Consider the following 25,721-nt stretch of genomic DNA (forward strand, 5'->3'; position numbering starts at 1 on the left):
AACAGGACTTCTGGAAGTGAAGCTACAGCTTTTGGAACCATAAAACAATAGTGATATTAATATTTAATTAGCAAAACTGCAATGCTATTGTTTCTCTACAGGTTGAGAACACTCCTGCATTTTGGAAAAAAAAAATCCCAACTTGCTTTCTCCAATAATTCAAGTTAAAACTTTCAGACAGGGGGAGGCTGGGAAAGGGGGAAGGAGGGTATATTGGGGAGATTGATGGTAGGGAATGTGCACTGGTGGAGGGATGGGTCTTTGATCATTACATGAAGGTAGCTCAAATATGAAAACTTGTAACATATCTCATGGTGATTCAATAAAATTTTTAAAAAATTAAAAGAAAGAAAAAACTTTCAGAATCAAATGTTTCCATAGTTTTTCCAACAGAGTGGTATAGTGCAGGAAGGCAGAATCTTAGGGTAAGATTTTTGATAGCTTTGGAATGCTGAGTTTCTATGTGTGATAATTGCCCTTTCATCAAATATAATTGTTCATGACTTGAAAAACAGTAAAAAGACTGTTGTATGAAACATTCATATAGAAATTAAAACAAGTCAGAGCACAGAGAAATTTTACAGCTTCTCTCACGTCAAGCACTTCAAAAATTACATTTGCACTTTAATTCTACCTCAGTTGCACTTAGAAATTATAAAATCAGCTTCCAGCAGTCCTTATTATCTAGCATGGGGTCTCAGAGGTGTCCCAACAAAATGGATTTTAAAATCTGCTAAGTGCATTGCAAGAAACTGATCCAAATTAAATGCCTCTATTAAGCAACACAATGACCAATGCATATCTCTCTTAAATTTGTTATGAAACCTTTTTGAGATATTTACAGATATCCTAAGATGTGTCATTTTACTACATTTATAAAAATATTTTCAAGATTCATTCTAAGCTAATAATATAAAACATATTTGTAATGTCTTTAAGTAAAATATCTAACAATCAGTAAAAATAATCAATAGACTACATTTATTTGATCTTGTTATCAAATCACTTTCCAAATAAACATCAAATGTTGTAGTCTTCACTTTTCCTTTGTTGTAATCTTTCTCCATCAATGACCCACTTATTTCTTGGTATCTTCTTTCTCTCTACTGGTTCATTCCCTACCACTGATAAATAAAACCAGTTTCTCCCTTTAAATAAAAATAATTATAAACTGGACGTCAGACAAATATTATGCACACAAGTTTTTAGGAATCAGCCGAACTAAGGAAGTAAAGGATCTCTACAAGGAAAACTACAAAACACTACTCAATGAAATAAAAGAAGACATGAGGAAATGGAAACATATCCCCTTCTCATGGATAGGAAGACTTAACATTGTCAAAATGGCAATACTCCCCAAAGCACTATGCAGATTCAATGTTATCCCTATAAGGATAACCATGAAATTCTTCAAAGAAATTGATCAAACACTCCTGAAATTCATATGGAACAATAAACACCCATGAATAGCTTTTTCCCAATTCTTGGGAAAAAGATGATGGGAAGCATCTCCCTCCCCAACTTCAAACTTTACTACAAAGCAGAAACAATTAAAACAGCATGGTACTGGAACAAAGGCAGAGCCGCTGATTAATGGAACAGGGTGGAATATCCCTACATGCAACCCAAAATATATGATCATCTGATCCTTGATAAGGGGGCAAGAAATGTGAAATGGAACAAGGAAAGCCTATTCCACAAATGGTGCTGGCATAACTGGACATCCACAGGCAAAAAAAAATGGGCCTAGACATCAACCTAACACCATGCACAAAAGTCAGATCAAAATGGATTAAAGACCTCAACATCAGACCACAATCCATAAGGTACATCAAAGACAAGGTCAGCAAAACCCTTCACGATACTGAAACTAAAGGTATTTTCAAAGATGACATGGAACTAAGTAATCAAGTAGAAACAGAGATAAACAAATGGGACTATATTAAACTAAAAAGCTTCTGCACTGCTAAAGACACAGTGACCAGAATTCAAAGGCAATCTACAGAATGGGAAAGGATATTCACCCAATACCCATCCAATAAAGGGTTGATATCAATGGTATATAAAGCACTGGTTGACCTCTACAAAAAGAAAACATCCAACCCCATCAAAAAATGGGACGAAGAAATGAACAGAAACTTTCTCAAGGAAGAAATACGAATGGCTAAAAGGCACATGAAAAAATGTTCTTCATCACTAATCATCAGGGAGATGCAGATCAAAACAACTATGAGATACCACCTCACACCACAGAGACTGGCTCACATCCAAAAGAACAAAAACAACCGCTGTTGGCATGGTTGTGGGGAGAAAGGAACCCTCCTATACTGCTGGTGGGAATGTCGACTGGTTCAACCCTTTTGGAAAATAATATGGTTGATTCTCAAAAAATTAGAAATTGAGTTTCCATTTGACCCAGCAATACCACTCCTGGGAATATGCCCTGGAGAAGCAAAAAAGTATAGTCAAAATGACATCTGCACCTGTATGTTTATTGCAGCACAGTTTACAATAGCCAGAATCTGCAAAGAAAACGAATGCCCGAGAACATATGACTGGCTAAAAAAAACTTTGGTACATCTACACAATGGAATACTATGCAGCTGTTAGAAAGCATGAAGTCATGGAATTTGCATATAAGTGGATCAACATGGAAAGTATCATGTTGAGTGAAATGAGTCAGAAATAAAGAGACAGACACAGAAAGATTGTACTCATATTTGGAATATAAAGTAGCAGAGAGGTACGAGCTAGCAATGATGCAGCCTCTGGCAGAAAGCCCTCTGGACTTAGTCACTAAAATACTAAAATACAGAAATCTAGAACCTCACGGCCACTACTGTGGCCACAAGACCTCATATCTCCTCACTCTCAGCAATGGAAAACAAATTATCAAATGCTTCTTTTCCAGCAGGTCCGACTCTGGGGGAGAAACTCCAAACAATAATAGTGAGTTTTTTTGTTTGTATGTAATCAAAGTAAAGAGAAAGTAAAGTGAAATTTACCAACTACACAGGCGGGGGTGGAGGGCTGGGCTGGGATGCAGGGGGATTGGGGGGGTTTACTGTGGCTCTTGGTGGTGGAATATATGCACTGGTGAAGGGATGGGTGTTCGAGCATTATGTAACTGAAACTTAAGCCTGAAAGCTTTGTAACTTTCAACATGGTGATTCAATAAAAAAAAAAATTAAAAAAAAGTTTTTACAATTTTCAAAACTAAAAATAACCTACAGGTTAATTAGCCAATGAATAAAGTGAATGTGTCACAGCAATACAAAATACTTCTCAACTCATCACCCCTAAATGGGAGGAAATGGGAGCCAGAATAATAGCATAGAGGGTAAGGTCCCCCAAGCACCACCAGGAGTGATCCCTGAACACAAAGTCAGGAGTAAGCCCTGAGTATTGTCAGGTGGGCCACCCACTTATCCCCCAAAAAGTAAAACAAATAAAAATGGGGAAACACTGATACAACTTATGCATATATACAAACCTAAAAAATACTATTGTCAGTGAAGGAAATCAGACATATAACAAGTGATTCAATTTATATATGTTATCTAGAATGAATAAATAATCATAAAGAGAATAAAAGTTTCTGGTACCAGGATCTGCAAATGGGTGGAACAGGGAAAGAAAACAGAACTCACTAGTGTTAGTCATAAATTTTGCCCCACTTAATAAATGTATAAGAACACCTTTTCTTTCCTTAGTGAGCTAAACTCTAGTTTCTTAAACCTGGGGTCAAGACTCCATATGCGGTCACAGAACTGAATGGGAATGTTGTAAAGCAAATTGGCAACAGTGAAAGGTTTCTGAATACATATTCACCATAAGTTAATTAAAAATGAAATGAATAATTAATATGAAGTGTTTCTGGCAGCCACACCCACACATGTTGCATTTCTCTGGTACAATGTGCTTACAAGAGGAAAAAGGTTTAAAATCCTTTGCTATATCATAAATCTCTGCAAATACCAATTTATGCCTTGGAATTTAGCAAGTAAATAGACCAATATTTATTTAAGTGAGATTTATTTATTTATTTATTTGCTTTTTCTCGGTAGCATTTGACATTATTGAGTATTCTTTACATCTTCAGCATCACTAATTCTCTGGATTCCACTTCACCCAACACTTTCCTTGTCCCTCTCGCACAAAGTTATCCTTGATGTCACCAGAAGTCCATTCTCTCTATATTTGTCCTATTTTATTCTGTCTACCTAAAGCAATTAATTCTGCCTTCCTTCTTTAGTTACTTTGAATGATCTCATGTTTTTTACATAGCACGCTCCAGCAGTTGGGCGTTCGCCTTTCACGTGCCCGACCAGAGTTCGATTCCTCTGCCCCTCTCGGAGAGCCTGGCAAGCTACGGAGAGTATCGAGTCCGAGTGGCAGAGCCTGGCAAGCTACCCGTGGCATATTGGATATGCCAAAAACAGTAACAATAAGTCTCAAAATAAGAGATGTTACTGGTGTCTGCTGGAAAAAAATCAATGAGCAATGGGATGACAGTGACAGTGACTTTAATAAATAATACTTACCCTTCAGATTTCAATTCAGTTGCCACCTCCTCAAGGAAGTCAGCTCTGAAATACCTCCCATTAACCTCCAAAGATTTTAATTGCTTTTAATTTTTTTCTTTGTATCACATTAGATTCACCCTTTTTTGTAATTTATCACATTACATGGTATTTTATTTTATTTATTTTATTGTCTCTCTAAGCTTCTCATAAAGTAAATGAACTTTATGTTATCTTTGTTTATATCTTATTACTATACCTCCAGTGTTTAACACATAAAGAAAAATAAGTTAACCAATGAAAAAATTTGTACTTTCAATTTCTTTTTTAAGAATGTATAGCTGCGACACACGAATCTTGAAACCAAGCAGCTCGCTGCAGAGATGCCTCTGGATTTTGCAATAGGCCACTTTCGAGGGGCCACTCTGGACAGCGGCAGGTGCTGTTCCTCCACCTGCCTAGGAATCCCAGTAGCCGCCATCTTCTAGAATCCAACAAAAAGTCCAGGTATGCAGGAGCAGAAGAAGCAAATGCCAGGCCTCATGGGACAGGGGAGGAGCTGGCCTTTCTCCTTCCCCATGCCCTGTTGGGACTCTGAGATCCCAAACTGCCCTCATCTACTTATTAAGCTCCAACAAGGCCACAATCCAGAGACATGTAAATGAATCCCAGAACTGAGCAACTTGCTGCAGAGATCTCTCCAGAACCTAATTATTGAAATTTTAAGCGGCTGTGCGACATTATCTGATATCCATAACAAACAATACAAAACAAATTGTCTAGCATTGCCTTTTCAGCAGGTTTGAGTGGTGGTGGGACTGGTGTTGAAATATTGAATGTTATCATAGTAGAGAGTATTGTGTAACTTGTCTGCCACACAGTAGGGGAAGGGTTAGAATGGGATGGGAGGGATACGAGGAATTTTGGTGATGGGAAAATATGCATTGGTGAAGAGATGGGTGATTGATCCTTGCATGACCAAAACTCAAATATGAAAGCTTTGTAACTGTATCTCAAGGTGAATCAATAGAAAGGCAGGGGGAGAATGTATAACTGCTTATAAGATCCTCTAGATAACTTATAGACTTGTATCACCTTTTGTCCTGCTGCTCATCAATTTGCTTGATCGGGCACCAGTAATGTCTCCATTCGTCCCTGTTCTTCCCAACGCTGCTGTGTTGGGGGCTTTTTTAAGGTCAAGGGAATGAGGCCCATTATTGTTACTGTTATTGGCATATCAAATATGCCACAAGTAGCTTGCAAGGCTCTGCCGTGTGGGCAGGATACTCTTGGTAGCTTGCCAGGCTCTCTGAGAGGGACAGAGGCATTTAGGGCAGCCTCTAATCGCTCTTACAGGTGCTCCCAGTCTACTGAATGCAAGCTTTTGGTCGACTGGCATGCTGTAACAATCTGCACACTGACAAACACACACCTGCCTGCATCTCTGTGTAGCACCTGTTTGTTCACTCTTCCGTTCTCTTCCAGGAGCTTTGTTTTATAGTCTCTGGATTGTTTTATAGTCTCTGGATCTTGGCTGTTGATGAGAATACACGGTACCGGAGTCAGTTTGTGAGTGTGACTGCCAAGTTACTGGAAAAAGGGGGATCTGGGTGGAGAAGGCTCATCAGTCCCAATCCGAGCAGGCTTGTAGATCTCAGCCACAAGTTCTGCATACCTGGGTTCCTCTGTTGGTTCCTTCATGCGTGAGGCTCATCTGAGCGTGTCGAGAGTGGCCTTGAGCATGGCTGTGGCTGGGTTCTGGAGGTTTTCAGCTGCTGGGGCTCTGCTCAGGACAAGGAGGGAAACTCAACCTGCCACCCTCTGAGGTGTCCCTGGTGAAGACAGCCTGGTGCGGGGGCACGAGGTTCTGAACCTCCATGACTTATAGACACTGAACATAGTGAACTTATTATCTCTAGTCATGCTTTATAAGGTTTTTAAATTAACCTTGTGAATTCAATTTATCAATTTTTTTATTAGTTAACAATATTATGGAACCACAGGTGTACAGCTTACATGTCTAGATGTGTATTATAGTCTTTGTATGCACCACCAAAATCAGATCAATAATTCACAACCAAAAGGACACTTCTATCCATTCCTCACACCACTTCTTCTCTCTGGTACAGAATGTTCTCCAAATCAGCAAGCTAGTCTAATTGGGTTTTTGTATGCAATTTTGATCTGGCTATTTATATTCCACAAATGAGTGAAACCATTTGGTAGTAATTTTTCACTTCCTTGCCTATTTCACTTAGCATAATCAATTCAATTTCTAGTCATTTTGTCCAAATGGTACAATGTCATCTTTTTAATGGCACAGTCGTATTCTGTTATGTATACCATAACTTCCTCAAGTGGTCATCCAGTCATGTATATTTAGGTGGATCCTATGTTTTGGATTTTTGTGGATAATGCACTATGAATATAGGGTAAAAATATCTTTTCAAACTTATTGTTTCATATATTCTGGGAAAAAATGCAGAGCTAAGGTATTGCTGGATCAGATGGCATTTCTGTTTTTTTTTTTTGAAATCTCCATATTGTTTGTTTTCCACAAGGGCTGTCCCACTTTATATTCCACTAATAGGGTACTGGAGTATTTTATTCTCTACATCCTAACCAATATCTATTGCTTCCAATCTTTCTGATATAATCCATATTAACTGGTGAGGAATAATATTTCATTGTCATACTTTCTAAATTTTTATAACAAGTCAATGTCATATGTTATGTCAAAAATAGTTATCTAGAGTTTCTTCTCCTTTAATCCCCATACTCAGATTCAAGATCTTATTGTTTTGCCTCTTTTAAAAGTGAATCATTATTTCAATTGCTCTGCCACTACATTAATTCTATCCTTATCTACCCTATCTCCCACCTAATATGATAAAACCCCTTAGATTTTTATCTTCCTCCACCCAAGTTTTATCCACCCAACCTAATCTATTAAATACAACAGAGTTATCATTCGAAACAAATCACATTATGTCACTACTTAAAAATCGTAAGTATCTCTCATACCAACAGGATGAAGGACAAACAAGTTTTTCATAACATTCCAGCTGTTTCACCCCTTCATTCTAATCAAAATATCTTATTCTACAGCTCATAATGTTCTAATATTTAATTATAAAGCCTACAAAAGTTCTTGTATGCCTCTACAATGGCACATGTTCTTACCAAATGGTAATTATCCCTCGACTCAACATAGAGACCCAATTCTCTTTGAAGTATCCCCAGTATTTTCAAAAAGAGTTCTTCCTTCTTTGTTCACTCATAAACTGCCATCACAATGTAATCTAATTATCACTTTATACTGATCACATTATAATTATTTGTTCCTGAAACTTTCTCCCCACCCTCTGAAAGCCAGCTCATTTTGTACAAGCCTTCTTGGCTTCTAGTGCAATGCTGGATATAGGCTAGCTGCTCAATGAATGTTTGATGAATGAATGAGTGTATGTGTGTATACATGCATGTATTTATTTACATATATACATATATATAATACATTCAAAATGAAAGTAAGTTTGATTATATTTTATTTAAAGTATATTCATAATTTAATACATCTGTGAATTTCCAAGTAAATGTTACACATTCTGAAATAGTTATTAAAGAATTCACACTATGGACAGATGGTAAAGAATAACTGAGAATCATGAAGGATACATATGTGCTCACACATTCTCCTTCATTCTCTCTGCCTCACTTATGCCTTCCTGGCCCCACCAAGCCTGTCACTTTTCATATTTCTACTCTGCCAACTCCCATGATCAGAGAAGGCAAATTGAAAAGGGTGCCATTGGAGAGGGTAACGGGTACAGAAGGGCCATGTAGTCTCAAAGACCTGGAAAGTGTGCTATTCTATAGAATGAAAAATGCATGCTGTAAAAAGCATTTCTATTAATCAATGAGCAGCTAATGCCCATTCATCACATCAGACATATATTGAGATAAATATTAAATTTTATAAGAAAAAAATTTCATATGACCTACCTAATCTGTGCCTATAATGACCCAGAAGTACATGATTGTTCTCTATGTAGTACATTTATTTTTCTTAATTTAATTTATTTTATTTTTGAGTCACACCCAGCGGTGCTCAGGAGTTACTCCTAGCTTATGCACTCAGGAATTACTCCTGGTGGTGTTCGGGAAACTATATGGGATGCTAGGAATCGAACCCGGGCCGGTTGCGTGCAAGGCAAATGCCCTACCCACTGTGCTATTGCCCCAACCCAATATGTAGTACTATTAGAGTGTCAGTGTTTGTTTTTATTGTTTGTTTTTCTTTACCTGTGATATATTATTATTCTCAAAATAGTTGCTAATGATCAAAATATAAACAAAACCATATGCCTTGGTGATGTTTCAGTATTTCTCCCAATAATCTGAATTGAAAGGAAGCATTATATTTCCAAATCATTAAAATCATTATTAAACTATAAATAATAAAAATATTCAAGTAACAATACTAATGTTATAGGAAATGAGGTTTGTAACTACATAAAATACACCATTAAAAATACAAAAAAAATACAAATTAGGGGATCTTTAAAAATGGGCTTTAAATCTATAATGCATGGCTTAAACAATATAAAATGCAAAGGTTATTTGGGAAGATGAAACTAAGCAAACATAATCAAGTTATTAGATGCTTATAAAAATACTTCATCACCAATTCATTTGTTATTAGTGCACTATATCCTTAGTGGAAAAGCCCACACATTAAATAGATCAGAGAGAACAGTAAAATTTAGAATATGTTTATGAATATTTGAGCTAATATCTTGGAAAATATTTTAGAAAATAAAACATAAACATTATTCTTGCTAGTGCCATCAAATTTTCAGTTTATTTTTAATTACTCCTAGCAAAAATTAATGAGGACCTTCTCATTTTTCTCTATTTTTGAATAAAAACACTAACAAAAGAAAGGACAAAAATAACGTGGCACAATGGTCTCCCAAATCTGATGTTGCATTGGAGAGACTAATGCATACTTGTAGGCCACCTGTGGATAGGCCCATAGATCAAGGTGGCATAACTACTAAATAGTTCCACAAATGAGGCTATTGAAACAAATAATAAAAGCAATAAAACTAGATTTATTTCTGAGCAGAGAGAATTGAAAGAGAGAATGAAAAGCAGGAAAGAGATGTTGTGAAACTGAATTTCAGATAAACCTATTACGGATGAGGGGACTTGTTGGCATGTGATCTTTCCTGATACCCTGTGTCCTTAACTTCTATTACCATGAACACTCCAGTTCTTTAAAATAGTCACACTTTTTTTTCAAGATTAATACATAAAAGAATAAAATATTGCTTCTGGGCTAGGACCCTGTATGTTAAGTTTCAGCCTGGAGCACATTTTTATAGCTGTGTTGTAAACCTTTGAAAATAGGTGTTTAGAATAGAAATGTTAAGAGACCCCTAACTGCAGTGGTATGGATAGTATTGGCATCATTCATCTAGAAAAGGCATATAGTCAGCTACAGTATTAAAGTTTACACTTTAGATAAAGGACCCTGGAAGTTGTCAGGCTATGTTATACCAAAGATTTAATTTGCCCTTTAGGAAAAAAAAAAGTTTTAGTGATGAGAAGTTAGAGAAAAGAGGAAGTGGGTTATGAAAAATAAGACAAAAAAAGAGTTGACAAGTCATTTGGATGTGATTCTTTTTGTAAGGTGCCATGTAAATTTCTTATAATTAATCAATTCTCCTAAAACTGAAGCAATGAATTATTTGAGTTATCCATTGTAGTGACTTTCATTTTTCTAAATCAATGCATTTTAAAAATCAAATTTGCTCTCCTTATTTAAAAAAGTTTGATCAAGGGCACACTGTGTTCCTATATCTATTGAAGAAAAAAAAATGAGAGAGGACAGGATCATAGCTCACTGGTAGAGCACTTGCTTTTTATGTGTGAGTCTATATGTTCTATTTCTGGAACAACATGGTGCCCCAAGGACCATGGAAACAACCCCAAATATTATGCATGGATTAGTCCAAAGCACAGTCAAGTATGACCCAAAACTCTAAACAAACAAACAATCAAGATTTTACCTTCATATTCATGAAATAAAACAATGGAGAATTTAGAATCATCTAGGTAGTTATGTTTTTTCTTTCTTTTTGGGGGAGGAGGCAGGTGGGAAAACCCTTGTGCTCAGGGATTTCTCATGATTCTGCGCTCAGGGATCAATTCTGTCAGGGCCAGGGAACCAAAACTGGGGCAGTAAGGACCAATCCCAGTTGAACACATTCAAGGCTTTACCCTCTGTACTATCTCTGCAGCCCCTCTCTGTTTCCTATTTGGAGTGAATTTTCATTGTCTTTTACCATTTGGGATATATTTGCAATGTACTCCCTTACTTGCAGATGTCTTTCTTCTGATATTTATATCTTCAATCTACATTTCAGTGAAGGTACATATCTTCATTGACATAATTATTTCAGGGCAGATAATAAAGCATTTCACAGTAAGATAAATCTATGAACAACCTCAGAGGATGGGCTCAGTAAACAGTAGGAAAGTAGTAATTTTTGTGTAACCAAAATTATCAAATCGGTATTCAAATATTTAAATGAACATATTATTGTTTTGATGGCCATTTCTTGACCTAAGGGAAAAATAAAGAGAAACAGAAGAAGCATTCATTTGGCTCTTGAGATTACTTCAGATAAAAAGATAATAGAGAAAGGAATCAACTTTCCACTCAAGAACCACAGCATAAGAGAAAGCTCTTAGCTTCAAGTAGTTACTGACATGCGTCCAAGAAAATAGTCCTGGTCAGCTACTGAATATATTCTGACATCTTAATTCTCAAAATAAAAAAACATTAATGTTCAAATTCTTGTTTCAAAAAAAAGTTGAAATTCCTGAGGACTGAAAAGCAGTACAGAAAGTAAGGCAATGTTCTTGCATATAGCTGACCCAGGTTTAATGTCCCCACACCACATATGGTCATGGAGCAACATCAGAGTGATCCCTAAGCACAGAGCCAGGAGTAAGCCCTGAGCAGTCAGGTGTGGCTCTCAATTTTAAAATTAAAAAATAAATGTTGAAATTACAAATCATGTTATTTCTGATTTTCACACCATGATTTTACAGCATGTTCTCAATTTAAACTGAACATATATATATAAGTCAACTACTTTGTATGCTAATATTTTAACTATACATTGAATGACAATTGGCAAATTTGTAAAACTTAAAACTTTATCAACTCGTTTATGCAAATATTAAGTAAATACAAGTGTCATATATAGACATAGATAGATACAATACAAAACCAAATTTTGTACTGTACAAATGCAAAACCAGTTTCCAAAACCAAGTTTTCTAACTACTTGAAAAAAATAAACATTAAAAGTATATTTAAAAAGAAACTTTAACTTCTTCTACCATTTAGGTCAGATTACAGAGTTAAAAGAATTTAAACTAATTAAACTCACACTTTCAATTTTATTATGCTGTTGAGTTAATATGCATTCCAAATAAAGACTTAACTACAACTCAGACATCTAAACTTTCTGAAAGAATGTATAACATTTGTGTTCAATGTTCTTTTCTCAGTGTTAGTGCGTGATCCAATACTGTCTTCATTAACAGATATAGACACTGAACTGAAACTGGCTAGGTTAAAAAAAAATATCTCCCAGCTGTTCACCTCTAAAATACACTTGTCACTTTCAAAATTCCATATTTATCCTCCCCAGGTGTCTCAAATAGTTAAAACCAAACATTTTTTACAAACATCCCAATTCCTCGGTAATTTAATGCTGTGGGTTTTAAGGATGCAGAAGTATGTGCCTGCTCTGGCAGCATATAAACTAAAACTGGAACAATACAGAGATTAGCAAGACCCTTGCACAAGAATGATGCACAAATTCAAGAAGCACTCTGTATTTTTAAAAAAGAATGCGAATGCAGAAGTATGGCTAAGTGTATTGTTGGGTCACGTATCTATCCTATGGATCTATTTGTGGCTCTTAATATTTAATAATATTGCAGCAAGAATTCATTCCTAATCAGGAAGTGTGTCACTTGCCCTTGAGCACAGTTTATGGTGCCAGGCACATGCCATAGGTCATGTAAGACGGCCACCTTGTGACTGGCTGTTATAAACAAGGGCTCCGGGGTCAAACCTGTCTGTTCTTTGAAGAGGTTTGGAGGTTTCACCCTGAAAGCAACACCAGTCCTCAGTCTAGAAACTTAGTCCCCAAGGGGACCCTGGGCAAGCATTTTCAAATAGCACTGAGTGAGAGAGAAGGCACAGCAAGTGTCAACTTACATAAGCCCATAAGAGAAGAGGTGAGAAAATAGTGTCCTTTTTGCAAGGACAGAAATATAACTTTCTTAGAGAAAAAAAATGTGCAAAAATGAGGGCACACTCAAACATGTAAACTGGTAAAAGCTAAATAAAACCAATCTTGGTCTCATTGCAGATAGATGGAAAGTTTCAATTAAATAATCTACCTAAAGAAGAAATACAGGTAATCAGTCCCATAAAAGAAGGTTCAGTGAATAAATAAATTTATAAAGACTTAATACAACATCACTGATATTTATAGCAAAATACACACAAAGGAAAATGCATGATTCTATAACCCAACAGATTGTAAAATTTAAGTGGCCCACAAAAGCTAATCTTTCGGTGTCTGCCCCTGACCAGTTCTCTCTAGAATTGTCTAGGTCCTTCTCCTAGACTGATCCATCACTTCCATTTCACTGAACTAATAAAATCATTGTCTCTATGACCTCTTCTATTACCTGTCATCTCATGCCTCATTCATGTTTATTCTTAAGTCTTTATATCCCTTTCCCAGGAATAACAAAAATGCTTTCTAGTTACATCAATTGCAAAGAAACTAGTTAAGATCATTTAAGTTCTCTCCAATTTTCTGTTCCATGGTCCTTAACATCTTACACTATAAGATATATTTTAGCTCACGAAGCTCTTTTTCATCTTCTGATGACTTGTTTCATATTAAATTCTTGAGAACAGTATAAAGTACCATGTATGTATGTATATGTAATACATACACATAAGCATGCACATGTTTATAAAGTTAATAAAATTCTTTGATCTATTTAAGCTGGACTGCATTAATCACAATAGCATCTATACATAGCTTAAAGATGGTGTGTGATTTATTATTTATATATGTGAATAGACTTTGGAACACATGTATTCAACCTCTTGAAAAACCCCTGCCTCAATATCATGACTGAAGAACAAACAACCAACAATAGTAGAGAGCTGCTGCATTACTGGAAATCAATTTATATTTGTTTAGTCCAGGACCAAAAAAAAAAAAATCTGAACTAAATCATCGACTCTATCCAATACAAATGCTTATCATGGTGCTTTTCCATAGTAACTCAGTATTGCCACTAGCAGAATCTACGTTTTATTCCTCCCATGGGTAATCTCTCTCTGCCATCTCAGCTGTTCTGACCACCTCTCAGATGCAGCAGTCACTCACCTTTGCACTATTTCTCTGACCCTTCTTTGTAAACAAAAAAAAAATTTTCCTTAATATGGGTGTCAATTCCTCCTTATCGATTAAGAGAGAAAATGAAAATGTCTTTAACTTAAAAGTTGCACCGCCTGATAGATGCTAAAGCTGAAAACAGACATCACCAGGGGTTAGGTTTAAGGATATTTTCAGTAGAGTATGCCATGTGAGTCCACCATATAAGAAAGTCTGACATGTCCCTCAAAATTAGGCAGATTCCAATACAAAAAAAAAAGGCAAAAGACTGGGGAAATAGTCCATGGGTAGGAGGGTTGTCTTGTCCACAGCCAACCCAGTTTGATCCTCGGCACCACTTATGTCCGCTTAGACCTGTCAGGAGATTCCTTAAGCAGATCTGGATGTAGCACAAACCACATCCCAACCCCCCAAAATATAAAATAAAATAGAACTGAAATTAAAAAAAGAATTGTAAATATATCTTAACCCTTCTCTAAGTAAGTACAATCTTGAACTTTTGCCCATTGTTGGAAAGTGTCAAGTACCCCACAACATTCTTTAGGATCACAACTTGTGCACCCTAACTCAGATATTTCTGACTGATAGCTGTTTTCTGAAAATGTCTCTCAAATTCATGCTCCTAGGCCCTGATCAGATTTTTCTGAATAAACTCCAATCATTGTGATCCATTTAAGTACATTATTATTCTGTGTACTTCCTTTTCTTCCTTGTCTTAGGAAGAATTACACAATCAGAAATCCAAAATTAATCTTAGCCTGAAGTCTTCTCTCCTAAAATGTCCCTAATTTTTCCTATTTTACCCTTGCACAGAGCCCCTTCTGTAAGGATTCGCCTCTGCTTGTGGTTCGGTGAGTGAGCTACTGGCTCACTGGCCCTTGGGGGCCAAGAGTGCACACCCCTCCAAATTCAGTGACTTCACCCGTAGTGAGAGTCTCTATCTCCTTGGTCAACTGTCCCTATCCCTCCATCCCCAGAGTCACTTTCCAAACATTTACTGCCAATTATTCTACTGCCTCTTTAGAAAAACAAAGCAAAGAAGGTCAGAGAGATAATAGAGCAGATAGGGCCACCAGGTTTATCTCTGACCCCCTAGCACATCAGGTGGGATTCCTGAGCACAGGCCAGGCCAGAAGGAAGCCCTGAGCTCCACCATTTATGGCCATCAAACAAAGGAAAGAACAGAAAAGGAAGGAAGGAAGGAAGGAAGGAAGGAAGGAAGGAAGGAAGGAAGGAAGGAAGGAAGGAAGGAAGGAAGGAAGGAAGGAAGGAAGGAAGGAAGGAAGGAAGGAAGGAAGGAAGGAAGGAAGGAAGGAAGGAAGGAAGGAAGGGAGGGAGGGAGGGAGGGAGGGAGGGAGGGAGGGAGGGAGGGAGGGAGGGAGGGAGTGATTTAGTTAGGACAGAGTATCAAGTGATCAAATATGCCCTATACATGCTTACTCTTTTAAGTAAGAAAATCTAGAGAAAAGTTCAGAGTCAATATGTTTATGTATGTATATGTATATATATATATATTTTAATGTTACATTTTATATATTACAAACTTTTTTAATCCTCTGCACAGGGGCTCTTTTGTGGGCTCTATTGTGTAACTCTAGATTTCTTTAGTGAAACAAGTCACTAAGAAATTTAATTTTAATATAAATTATATTAAATATAATTTAATATTAATATAAAATTTTAATATAAAAATTATAAACTTTTATAAGAGTTTTACTTCACTAAAGTGACTTTAAATTAAATTTGACCTTTAAATTCTGAGCTGAACATCAAACCAAAGCAAAACATTACTTCCTCATTCATAGTCAAAAGTTGAACACTTTTTGTTCTTTTTAAGAATATCACACAAGTCTGCTATAAAATCATCAGCTATTGCTAATACTGGAGGAATGGTTCTATTTCTTTTCTAAGATGGAAAACTAAGATAATTCAAATTTTATAGTCTGTATTGGTGAACATGGTTATGTCAATAGTCCCTGTCTAATAAAAGGAGCAGGATGTTTATTTTCAACCACACACAACAGTGAACCATCAATTCTTTAAAGGCAGTTTAAAAGTCACTTAAGCACAGTTAACTTAATATAAATATTTTAATCTTTTATATGCTTAGCTGAGGTTTCCTTGTATTTAAACCCACTTCATTTCTTAAATAACACATCATTATTTTGCCTCATTAAAGAATTGTCATGTAAATATTGGTATTCTACTTCGAAGAAGTAAAAGGCTGTTGATTTTCAAAATGAATATTCAAAGATTTCTGATATCTTTGATACTAATTCAAATAAGTGAGTTCTGTGAGTTAAGAACATTTCAGTGGAATGTGTCTGGTGATTAAGAAGCTATCACTCTTTTGGGATAGTGTTCATTTAGGCATGGAAGAATTACTATATTTTGTGTGTCCAATAATTTCTAAGACACAATAGAAAAATATACTGACCCTGATATGCTCTATGGATAAAAATGGAGGAGAAGAATAAAACTGGAATCATAGAGATACATGACTTAAAATTATATCTACCTTTTTATATATACACGAGTTTTTAGTTTAATTGTTTTGACCACCATATTTCTGGAGCTTTTCTGTGAATTAGGATATTATTATTTTTTAAATTAAAATACAACATAACATAATATCATTAAAACCATCAACACAGAATTTATTTATTGAATTTAAAAACACTAAACATTCAACACTTTAAGTTTATGTTTCTTGCTGGAGGTAAAAATCCTAATTTGTATTTCATGTTAGAGACCTGGAGGGAATCTTGAAATAGAAATAGTAAAAGAAAAAAATGCCCACTAATTATAAGACATTCTCTTTTGAATGAAAAACGTCTTGTTTACAAAAATGAATATCTCACATATCAAGAAGAAAGCCTGATCTTAAACAGAACCCAGAAGTAGTTGCAGCAGGCCCAAATAGGAAACCTCTGAAAACAGCCTCAAGGAAACATGAATTCTCTCTGTGTTTATGTCACATTCCTGGCCATCTCTAAAATCCAAACAGACATATTTTTCCATCAATTTTATTCTACAGAGAATAAAATAGATGAAACAAAATTTGCAGCCTAGAAGACAATGAATTTTGACCTCCCTAAACATCTGCTAAACAGAACACTATAATGAACATTAAATTGAGTAAGTTATCTTGGGACTTAAGAATTGGCTTCTTTAAAAATTATTTAAAATAAATTGCTGTTTCTCCATTTTGCAGGAACATTGTTCCACTGGGTTTTTGTTTTCATGAATAGAAAGTTAGACTGAAGTAATATATGGATACATACATATGTGCATACATATCTACATAATTTGAAATTCAATGTTAAGTAAAGTATAAAACACAAAGTGGAGCTGGGACATAATTTAAAGGGATAAAATGCATGCCTTGAACATGTGAGGCCCTGAGTCCAATACCTGGCACCACATGAACACCAGCAGAGCTGCTGTAGTTCTGATATGCCCCCCATGCTAAGGTAGGTCCAGGCAACACTACATCATTGAGCCATCAGGTCCACACTGCAGGATTATCAATAGGAGAGACTCCCAGCCCCCTAGATCATGGCTGTAACATCCCACACCCTGAAAAAAAAGATAAAACACAAAATGAGGGAGACAGAAAAATAATCCAGAGCTAGAGCCCTTGCCTTGCACACAAATAAATATTCGGGTTCGATTTCCAGCATTATGTATGGTTCCGTAACTCCAACCAACAATGATTCCTGAGCATAGAGCCTGAAGTAAGCCCTGAACACCACTAGGTGTGGCCCCCAGACTAAAAACAAACAAAAAGATAGTGAATCAGTATTAATGAATAATTAAATTCGTGAAGTAATTTAGCAAAATAGTATTTGTTTGAACTTTCTGTTTGAATTGCCATGAATTACAAAGTTGCAGAACTATTTATGATTGATTTGGGTTTTTTTTTTTTTTGGCTTGTTCTTTTTTTCCTTTTTGAGTCGTGCTCAACGTTATCTAGGAGTTACTCCTGTCTTTGCACTCAGGAATTACTCCTGGCAGTGATTGGGGGACTACATGGTATGCTGGGAATTGAACCCGGGTCAACCATGTGCAAGGCAAATACCCTACCTCCTGTACTATCACTCCAGCCCCAACTTTCAGGAATATGATATACCAAGATCAGTCCCTTCACCAGTGTCCGTTACCCTCCATCAATGTCCCCTGTCTCTTTCTTGCCTCCCAACATGCCTCCAAGGCTAGCTTTTTCTTTTTTTCTGTTTATTCCTTTTCCTTTCAACCTGTTCTTTGAGGTGGTTTGGTTCACAATACTGTTACTAATAGGGTATCGTGCATGTGACCTTACCTTCTTTCAGTCACTAATCTTCATTCATAGTGACCACTTCTCTCATCATTGGCAGAGTTGATGCTTCCCTAACCTATCCCCACCCAAGCCCCCAACCCAGCCCGCCCCAATACACACATACAACACTGCTCCTAAAAACCAGTTTTCCCGTTCTTCATTCTCATTGGCTTCAGGCATTAGTTATTCCCCTACTTTGAATGCCCAAAATTCCTGAACATATGTCACTAATCATTGGTACCAATTAAATTTAAATGTTCATTTGCCTAGCTTCTGAAAAACTGGTGATAACATAAAAGAAAAATGCTTTCAGCTTGTGGGGAAAAAATGATTAAACTGATGCAGCAGTTTCTGTGCTGGAGAAAGCTCACAGAAAATTATTAGCTCTAATTCTTTATAGAACATAGAACCACAGATTGTTTTCTTTTCAGCATTGGTTTTGATCTGCATAACATAATCTTATTAAATGATTGAATCAGCTGGAAAACATGGCTGATTCTCCATAGTTCCAAAAAGAATCTATTATTTTCATATTTAGGAAAATACGAAGCTATTATATTCATACTGAGGAAAGTCAAGGTCCATGCTAGTAAGAAATACTGTCCCAGCCACTGAAGAGTGAGGAGGCAAGAACCAAGAGTCCTCAGAGAAGAGCAGAGCTGTGGCCTAGTGAGCAGCGTAGTCACTGAACCTCCAGGTCTCTTCTGTGAAATGCAGTACTGTTCCTTAGGGCTGTTTTGAGAATTACAGGATGTGGGGGTCAGAGTGATAGAGTGATAGTATAGCAGTGAGCGCACCCAAAAGACCTGGGTTTAATCCCTGGCACCCCACATGGTCACCTAAGCATTGCCAGGAGTAATCCTTGAGTATCGCTGGGGGTGACCCAAAAATCAAAAACAAGAGAAAAAGAATTAGAGGATATGATGCTTATAATGACATTTTCACTGTGGCTAAAATAAATATGAGCATATAATAAATATGAGCATTTATAATAAACATCCTATTATATTACACCCAATTTATAGCAGTGCACATTTCTAGAAAATTTGTCCAAGTCTTCTAATTAAGCAGAAATTTGCTAAAATTGTTCTTTGTTTTGTGTTTGCATGATAATTTGAGACACATTTCTATAATTTTGGTTCCAGCAGATCTGGAAATTGTTTTGAATAGAGCATAAATACAAAGTGAAACAAAATTCATCCCTCACTACGCTACCCTAATTGAAAAGAGTAGATTCAACAAACCCAAAATAGCCACAGAGGGGGGTCAGAGCAATAATACAGTGGAGAGAGCACTTGCCTGGCAAGGGCCAGCCCTGATTCCATCCTCAGCACCACATGGAGTCCTGAGGAGTGATCTCTGAGCATTTTCAGGTGTGGCCCCAAAACAAATAAACAAAAATGAAATGAAATTAAAAATTAATGAGATAGCCATAGAGTCCTAAACAATAGAATCTATAGATAAAATAAGTGTGTGGCTGAGTCTGAAATACAGGGTCTTCTTGTAAACTGATAGGCCATGGGATGGTGCTGTGGGAAAGGCCCTGGAATCACTGGCCAAATATGCATTCCCAGTTACAGTCCTTGAGTACCAGTAATCATCTAACAAAAAGGAGTCCCAATACTCAGAAAAGGAAAGGATTCAGCCATCTAAAAATGCATGTCTAGGTCACTTGGATGAGCACCTAAGAATAGCTGCATATAGATTAATTTGTCAGATTAGCAGTTTACTGACACTTGGGGCCTGAGAAGAGCAGGAAACTTTTCTTTGAAAGTAGAGGGAGAAATACTAGCACCGAAGAGCAAGAACCCCTGAAAAAAATTATGAAGGAGCAGTATTGAACCTCATTGAATCACAGAGCCCAAACTTGCCCTAGAAAAAAAGGATTACTTCAGAGAGGATCCAAAGAATTAAAGTATCTTGGATTAAGTTGGATCTTGACAAAGATCCAACAGCTCAGCAAGCAAAAAGAATTCATGGATTGATTAGAAAGGAAACCTCTTCCTTATGAACTGGACTGAGGACATGCAAAGAAAAGTATTTTTGCTTATACTATGTCCAAATAAGTTTTAGTATATGAATATTATATAGTTAAACAAGATTATGTAAAGGTAACAGTATTTCAGTAAAGAAACTAAAGAAAATGAGCACAAAATACTTTAAATGCACTATATAGCAAATATCAATCTCCCAGCTGCCATTTTGGTATTGTTTTGGGCACCAGGCAGCAAAATATTAGATGGAAAGCAAGACAGCATGTATGTTGTAACAGCACAGAACGCATCCAGAAGAGCTAATAAATCTGAAGTATTAAAAGAGCTACTATAAAATGTCTAAGTATACTACCCAACTGATAATTTTTTTATTTATCAAGATGCTAATTAAAATGTTGTAGCTATTTTGAATCACCTACTTTTTTGCAGGAAATGTCGAACGCAAAAGGTTGTAATGACTTGTACTGGGCCTATTTAAAAAGTATGTAAAAAATATCCTCCATGCTCTTAGTAAACTTACCATATATATCAAAAATAAACATTAAGTTAATATTTTTAATCCAATAACTGAAATTTGGAAAAGGAAATCTGTTCTATAAGATTAAATAGAGTTGCGTATTCTCTTATTCAACTTTTTTTTAATAAAATAAGTTTTGGATGCAGAATTACTATCTCAGCAGGAAAATATATTGTAAAATTGAGATCTGAACTTGAGAGACGAGTCAAAAGAAATATTTGCATCTCTTTAAATACTTGTATGTATACTTGTCAAGAGTGAGGCTTTGTCCATTTATTCAAAGCTAACTTCAGTAGAATTTCAGGAGTGACTCAGAATATCCCCAAGGAGCCAAAAAGACCATTTGCTCTCTCCATCTTTTACACATTGGAATCCATGAATAATCAAAGAAAAAAACTATCCTTGACTATTTCAATAAATAAACATGAGTAGAAGAAAAACACATGCAAAAGAATCAAAGCACTAAAAAATCTTTTACTATATTACATATTTATCTTTACACTATAGTTTCAAAAATATAGCTTAAGTTTGGGAGACGTTAGTTTTCAGGCCATCAAAGTCAATTTCCTATGACTATTGAATGGCTAATCATTAGAATCATTTTATAGGGCTTTTTGTTGAATTATTGTTGTTTTCAGCCTTCAGTTAAATGATTCACCAATGTAGTCAGCAGTGAACATTGTTATAGTTAATATAAAATCTTTCTGTTTTTCATTTGGGAGCCTAATTTGTTATTCTTATTCTCTCAGTTGTGTTTCTAATGAGTACTAAAAATAATTGTTGTATAACCGCTTTTATTCATCACTAAACTCAGAATTTAGAAACTAAAAAAAATTATTGACTAAAGAGTCAAGACATGAGAAAAAGACACTAAATGACATGGTTTTTTAGGTGAGCAGTCCTGTGTGACATATTCAGCTCATTAGGATATTAAGTTAATGCCCACTTTATGTGGGCAATATGAAGGAGTTAATGAACTTCTGCCAAAGTAAGTAACCTGGTCCTTTTGTCACTGATAAGATCAAGAACAGTACCTTTCCCTAGAAGTGTTGAGTAGCAATGAACTCCATCATCCTTGTGAACAGAGCTTGACAGACATTGTCAGATTCTCACTCCTGAGGTATCATTGTCATTCACTCTGCATTAACCCCGCTAGGAGCTACTGCTGGATTTAGCCTTCAAAGTCTCCTCATTATCTGACAAGTTAGAAGAGGTAGTGGAACTACTAGTAATTGGAGAACTACAACTACATCTCAGCAAGTGACCTTGTCCCCAAACTAAGCTCTGGCTGGCCCTAGGTAGAACACCTTAATTGGCAGGGTAGTTATTATCCTGGCTCTTCAACAGGAGTATTCCAGAGAAGGAATGGGTGAGGAGAAATTCAGCACAATGCAGTGAGGATGAAATGCTGATAACTCCATCTGAAGCTGGCATATTGTGTGCAAGTGTCACTAGCTTTGGATTTATCTCTGTCACTTATTTTCAATCTCAAAGAACTTGATTTTGAACTTCAAAAAAGCAAGTCCAAATGAATAAAAGGTGAACATATTCAAAAAAATTTTAAATAGAAGGTCAAGTTCCTTTCTGCCCTCATATTTTAAAAATCTGATCCCTCACCATTGAGTCAGATTGATATTGATATTCTAATAACTTTGCTTGAAACTTTTAATTAGTTTTCATACTTTTCAGACCTCTATGCTCCTAAGTGCCATCTGAAGCTAGAAACTACAAATAATACTGAGGCTATTTCTTGATTACTAATAGTTTGTTTTCATGATCAAGTGGATTAAACATTTTAGATCTCACTAGAAAGCCCTGAGACTAAAATTTTGAATACTAATGAGAATATTTTCATAAATACCTTTAACCTTGAGATGCCTTTTCACAATTAAAAGTAATCTAACATATAGAAATCTTCCCAGAACTTTAATTAGTGTAATTAATGTAATCTCCAGTTGCTTGTATATTAAATATTCAAGTTCCATTATATATTTTAAACTCCTGCTCCAAGCTTGCTTGGTTTCCTGAAAGCTAAATCAGTTATAATTGTCTTCTGACATACAAAAATAATATGTATCTAAAATGCATTGCTAAGGTTTGAAGCATATGTTTTAACTTATTCACCAGTAAATGGGAAATGTCACAATGTCTCCCACTCATTTCTCTTATAGAGGTCCAATCTCATTCATGTGCCTTCTCACCATGTGTAAGCCACAAGATAGGACATCAGAAAATTAATATGCTTATTTCTATTGCCCAAACTAAGAAAACATAAAGGTGATACTTGCTAGTTTTCTGGAACATTTCCATATACTTTCTAAAGAAAACACTTCCATTATTCTCTTTGCCTTTTAATTTGTTTATTATTAGTTTATTACATTACAGAATTTAATACAACTGTGTGTATAGTATTCATCACACCCATTTCACTGAAATTGACATTTTAGTGCCATTTCATCAGCAGATTTATATCATTCTCTACTATAATTTTAGAGTCTTATTTACATAGGCCTTTAAATACCTAACAATACTTTGTACTATTTTCAAAAATTATTTGCATTATATTTGCAAAAAATTAAATGAATAAAAACAAATGTTTTTATTACTCTTCATTATTACTCTTTGAATATGTCATTATTCATTATTACTCTTTGAATATATCTTGCGTGAATATGTATATGTCTCCAAGAAGCCAATCAAAAGGATTCATACAAGGAATAAAAGTAAACTTAAAATTAAACTATAAGATTATTTAGATAAGGTAGATACCTAAATCAAAATTATCCAAATTCATTCAATTACTTTATAATCTTTGTTTTGGCACTGTCAGATAAATCTGCTAAATTTGCTTAATTATAGTAAATGTATATGTGATGCAAACATTTCTAGTCTTGCTCTAAGATGATAGATGCTACCGACCGAGACAGTTTCAAATTTAATAGAACTGCATTTTTCAGTCTCTAATAGATTATCAGATTGGTTCTCCTGAATGAAAGTGTCATTGAATTCATGTTTCTTTTCTCATTTCTTTTGCACTACTGGCATAAATTTGGGGCTCTGCTTGGTGTATAGAGAAAATAGTCTCAGGCATTCCCAACAAACTTTCAACTTCTGGGAAAATAGCTGCAGCATTAATAGATTACAGGAATATTACAATGAGTGAGTGATCTGCAGCCCCAATAGTGATACCCAAGTCTGAGATAACTTCTGTGAAGGACTTTGTTTACTTTAGCAAACCAAGGCAAGCTGCGACCCGGAGAGCACTTCTGCTAATTTCATATACTGTGTTTATCAAATATTTCTCAGCAAACTTATAACCAAATCACAACAGCTTCGCTTTTGCATAGAGAAATCAGAATGTTAGGAGGTTTTTATAGCATTGGTTTTTGGAATTTGGAGAATGAGGGACAAGGAGCAGCTTTTGTATTCTTAGTGACCTGTTACAAGCATTCCAATGCTTCCTCTTAGCCCCTGTTCCTAAGTACTGCCATGCTTTCATTAAAAACACAAACAATACTGCTGAAGCATGAAAGCTGTGCTTCATAAAGATGTAGTAGAAAGCTAAATACTGTTGCACACACTCCATGTTTTTTATCCCAATAAAACACAACAGTTAGCTGCATTGTTTAACAGTCTCTTAAGAATACATTTTTTCTCTTAGTCATAATCTAGAAAATTATCTGGAGGATTCTAACACAATATTGTGGCCTGAATCCATGAAAAAAAATATCAGGACACCAAGTAATGGATGAAAGATTAATAAGTAGTAAGAGCTTGGGCAGAATAACCAATAATTTCTTCTCAATGTTCTTTTGAAGCAACTAAGATACACAGCAATAGCCCCTGCTAAATTAAACACTACAGCCCAGCTTACTAGCGCCACAATACACAGGTAGAAGTAATAAGTAATAATGAGTTTTGGGCCATTGAACACTGTGAATTTTCCCAGTGTACTGCAATTATAGAAACATCTGTGCTAAATAAGTTCCTACTAAAAGCTAGGAGTGTTTAATAATCCTCACAATTTCTCATTATCAACTCTAATAGAAGAGAGAGTAAACTCTGAAAAAGTTGGGGATTTTCAAAGAAAATTGCCAGGAATGTGATCATTTATGGTACTGCATTTCCCTGGACGATAAAATCACCAGAGACAATCTCCTTGGAAAAGAACATTAAATGGCAGTGTTAATAACATGTACCATAGCACAAGGCAAATAAAGCCACTTTCAGCAGCCAGGCTGTTCTGGCTAGAGTATCCCCCATGCAACAATCTGACAACGAAGAGATCGATGCTGTTCCCCACTTCCTCTATTGCCTGACCAAAAAGAGGTGGCCTAAAAATACACACAACTTTTCTCAACCTGTCCTAACCACCAATCCCCAACAGAAATAGTTCCACACCTACTGATTATCTCCCCAGGGGCTCATTCCAATAGGTTATAGGGTCAGGATCTAAAAAATGAACAATCAAGAACAGCCAGTTGTTGCTATTGAGAAGAATGTCACTCCTCTGGGGAAATATGAGTGACTAGGGTGTTGGTATTTGTGGTTAAGTAGGTGTCCCTTTAATTAGTCTGAGAACAATTTAGCAGACAGTACATTGGAAGAAAGTATCATATGAGAGCCAGTGCATGTTTAGAGCTGGAAGGAGTTTGTGAAGGAAAACTGACACAAAGTTCATTAGAGAATATGACTTATTTTTTGTGAGAGAGGAAAAAAAGATTTTGCATCCACGTCTGCCAGAGTAATAACTGGCCTGGGTGCAATGATTGGAGTGATAGATTCACTGATGCCATATCAGACACGGAAACATGGCTAAGTGATAGATTCACTAATGCCACATCAGACATGGGACAGTAA

General features: G+C 35.9%; 1 pseudogene; it reads left to right on the plus strand.

The window, feature by feature from the left end:
* Nucleotides 1–12,347: 12,347 nt before the first annotated feature.
* LOC129401383 (U6 spliceosomal RNA) lies at nt 12,348–12,447 on the plus strand (annotated as a pseudogene).
* The last annotated feature ends 13,274 nt before the right edge of the window (nt 12,448–25,721 follow it).

Source organism: Sorex araneus, chromosome 1 (assembly GCF_027595985.1).
Source record: "Sorex araneus isolate mSorAra2 chromosome 1, mSorAra2.pri, whole genome shotgun sequence".
NCBI classification, from domain to species: Eukaryota; Metazoa; Chordata; class Mammalia; order Eulipotyphla; family Soricidae; genus Sorex; species Sorex araneus.